The 4,266-nt window shown below is 35.8% G+C and overlaps 1 pseudogene; it reads left to right on the top strand.

Moving 5' to 3' along the window:
• The first annotated feature begins 311 nt into the window (after positions 1-311).
• Positions 312-3,344, top strand: LOC126761917 (venom allergen 5-like; annotated as a pseudogene).
• Positions 3,345-4,266: the final 922 nt, after the last annotated feature.

The following is a 4,266-nucleotide window of genomic DNA, read 5'->3' as shown; positions in this document are numbered from 1 at the left end:
AACCCTTCTACTTGACCCATTGGAACCAAATAATAATTTCAATGTGCTTGTATTATTTGGAGCGCCGATGAACGCATTGTTTTGATCTATGTACTTTAAAGCACCGTGGGGTAAGACCGCCGTCAGAAGGTACTCATGTAAAAAAAAAAATGTTGTTGTCCTGTTTAAACGAAAAGATTGTCCACATTAACATCCTCCAATTTAGGCTTGAAAAAGTTATTAATCTTACCTCTTCAGCGTTCCCTCTGATTCCTTCTGTCCATAGAGCATACCAAATAATGACTTTTTGAAAATGTATCGGTGTCTCAAAAATGGCTTGTAGGTTATCATCACTACAAATTTGTTTATTAACGTACCCATTCAACCAAAAGTGGGCTTTACCGCTGACCAAATTTTTTTGTGAAAATTGGGATTAGCAGCCGCCTCCGTTTGAGCTCATTCCTTCTATGAGTTGAATTTTATAAACCCACAAACCAAGATCCTCCCGTAAAATCTTCCAATAAGTGAATGCGCAAAGTTCCAGTTGCTTCATGCGAAGGCGGATAAACTCATTCTGATCTTCTTCGGTACTCTGCTCCACAGCTGCAATAGCGTCTTTGAGGACAGACGTTCACCGCAAGAGTAAATTTGTTGGGACTTGGATCCATGGTAGCTTCCAACTACTGACTGATTTGTTTCATTCGTAAAATCTACTTATATGAGCAGCTATCCTGACTGCAAAGATTTCTGCCTGGAAGATACAGCGGTATAACTAGTTCCTCAGTTTGTGAGATAGATCGATAATTACGTCTTACAACATTTTGCAGGCTTCCTTTTTCCTCAAGAAGCTGTACATTTGTCGGAACCGCCGATATCGGACCACTATAGCATATAGCTGCAAACTGATCGATTACAATCAAAATTTTTTCAGAAAACGGGATCAAAATCCCTTCTTTGTCAAAACCTTACTTATTTGTCGAGTTAACTTCACAAAACTTTGCATGGATTATTGTTTAAGGCACTGGTGCAACCTCTATTGAAAATTTTCAGATCGAATCACTGTAAAATGTAGCAGCTATTCAAACTGACCTTTGTTGGGTAATATAGCTTCGGTGCATTTGTAGTCAACGGGTTTTCTTGTTTATGATTTGAACAGGTGTCTTTAAATGACTTTTCGTTTATTTTTCCTGTGAACTGTTACAAAATCGATTTTTTCAACTTGATGTAAGTAGATTTGAGCACATGTAGATATAATGATTGCACAAACATTTGAGTCGCTCATGGGAACAACTTGGCGCGAAGTGGCGCGTTTCCTCTGACATTTCTCTTTGAGCTATGCTTGCGAGCGTAAACTTGTTTTCGAGTGTCTTTATGCGCTTCGAGAGAGGCCCAGCAATTAAGTTGTCGAAAAACGCTGTTGCTGCAATTTAAGTGTATTGTAGACCCACGAAAAGCGCTCGAGAGTAAACAAAATTAGAAAGACCATCACTGGATGTAGCTGGCATAACGCTTAAACGAAAAGCGACATTATTATGTAAACTGCTCTACTACAGCTTGAAGCAGTTTTGTTCACAGTTGAACATCCATACATTTTTATTGTCCAAAACACCACGACGGCAATAGATAAACTAGCGAAGACACAACCCGAAGTTTTATTACGAAAATAAATGGTTAACTTCGGCTGCGAAGCTACAAAACCCTTCACAAGTTCAAAATTTTTTACGTTACCTTTATTGGTTACTTCTTATGATCAATGCTTTGCCCGATCTGAAATTTTTTTGTGAATATTGTTCTCTTCTAGTATCTTGCACCTTGTTAAATAAGAAAGTTTTTCATACAACAAATTGCTTTTGTTTGTTTAGTTTGTACGGCATTTATATCCTATAGTATTCCGATATCGGCGGTTCATAAAATGGTATGAAATCGATATACATATATGTAAGTATTTTATGCTAAATATATTGCGCATCTTTTAGTTTTCGAGCGTAATAACACTTCGGAAATTCTACTGAGGAATCCATTTGTTTTAAGTCTTGACACAGCCTAAAGTTCCCATTACTTACTAAATCTTTCACAAATACTTACACTACTTATACCTTTTCGATGAAATTGTAGTCTAATTAGAAGTGAAATATTAAATCAATATATATTTGCAATTTTTATATAATTTTTAATACAATTTCAATTATTTATATGTATGGAAGGTCATCACTATAATAGAGTGATACATTTTCTAAATATTCACTTTTATTTAGTCGCTTTTTCGATATGTCCTTGCGTTTCCATCAATGCTTAATATTATTGTGATAAGTAGAAGGAATTGTGTGGCACAAGTAAACATTTTATGTGTAATCTGGATGATGTGCAAGTATCCTTGTACATATATATATATTATTATTACATCTCTAACATTCTCTATTCTTAGCCTAGTGTAGGCGAAATCCTTGGACTTTAGCCATTGACACGCAAAATTAAGTGTCTGTATGTCGATCGACACAATGAGTACCGTAACAAACTAGCAGGGGGTGAACAAACTTTAAAGAAGGTGAAAATTTTACCAAAGCCAAACAATTTGGGATGACAAGTTAGCGTGTATAGCTGAACACCATGCAAAACGCTGAAATTTTAAGAATGACACCTGTCATTCTACTGATCGATTTCCAGGCTCCGGTCAAAATCTCTACATATTTGGTGGAAGTGTAAAATAAGGAACGGTAATAGATGCGTTAGTGCATGCGGTGGATTATTGGTGGAGCGAATATGTATTGGTGGATGACGGAAATAACATAGTAGAAGAATTTCCAAGAGGGGTAAGTATTTTGAAATAAAAAACGCAATGCCTTTCATACGATTTCAACGCTGTGGACATTCATGCTATCGGCCGCTTCTCTGCCATTGCAAGCGAACGTACAGCTTTCGTCGGTTGTGGTCTGGCGCTATGTAAAGACTGCTCGTTTGGATCGTATTGTATTCTTATTACCTGTAATTACTCAAAAATTAGTGTAGTAGGCACATTCATATAGAAAATAGTCTTTTATTGTTTTTTATTATATTCAATATTACAGTTTTGGTTTGAAATTTCAGTTTAACTTAACTTTTAAACATTTAAAACAATCTTATTATTTAACCGTCAAGTGTCCGTATTCGAGTTCGTTTTATTGGTTTCGTTTCATTAGTTTCGTCAAGTTCGGTCAATCCGTCAGGGATGCAATTATTAGTATTTCTGTCCGCTTCTGTGTTCCCTTCCTACATTCATGTACATGAAAGGCAATTCATCAGCATCCGAGTGTGATCATTATGAAAGTGTACCGAGTAGTAAATATCCTCAAGTTTTTGAAAATAACGGAAAAATATTTAATGATTAGACTGGTTATTAGATCTGTGTATCAACCCAAAATAAATGATATTGCCGGTTGTGGGCAAACATTTACACGAATGGCTAAAATTCATTCAATGAAATCCCTTATTTTTGCTTCGATTATATATTGATCTGGGAAGACATTTCATAAATCTGATGGAAAATACAGTACCGAATATAAAAAAATAGTAGATATCCAGATAAACTTTACTCTTAGAACAACAATGAAATTGGTTTAAGCCATTGTAAACTCTGAAGCGAAGTGCTTATGCTTACAAACCAAGTTCATTGGACTAATATGAGAGCGTACAAAATTAGGCGGAATTTCAACCAATGCACAAATCAACGAACATATCTACGGGCACTTAATGGTAGTAACTTCTGACTGAAAATGATGCAATAATCAGGACTCTTTAAACTAGGTTTGGTTGATAGTTCTCAACAAAATACTGCTACAACAACCTTCCCAACCGGAAATTTTAATGTCACCCAGCGGCGCTTCTTTAAACTTTTACTTGCGTCGTTTGTTCTCTCGAGACTCATTCCATCATATCTCCGACTCGTTTTCTAGGTGGCTACTTTATTGGAAGCTTCAAGTCTGTCAATTGCCTAATTGTTATTTGAATGTGATAATATAGAAGATTGCGCTCTGGAACTCATGTTGGGAGTTTGGTGCTGCGGTTATTCGTATTCAACATCATAAAATTTCAGTGAACCAAACATGGGAAAAACATAGGGTAAAATATGTTTCTGTGACATGAAAAATTGAGTATTTATACGCGCACCATTACATTGCTTAGTTAATCATTTTTATTAATGTTCGTATTTTATTGTTTAGTGCTGTGGTTGGTGCTCCTTAGGGAGCTGATTAACTGTTTCAATAACTAGAAAAGTAGACATTAAATGATATTTATACCCTTAACAGGGTT

This window comes from Bactrocera neohumeralis, chromosome 6 (assembly GCF_024586455.1).
Source record: "Bactrocera neohumeralis isolate Rockhampton chromosome 6, APGP_CSIRO_Bneo_wtdbg2-racon-allhic-juicebox.fasta_v2, whole genome shotgun sequence".
NCBI lineage: Eukaryota > Metazoa > Arthropoda > Insecta > Diptera > Tephritidae > Bactrocera > Bactrocera neohumeralis.
Note: the sequence above shows the minus strand (reverse complement) of the source record. Positions and strands in the feature narration are given on the sequence as shown.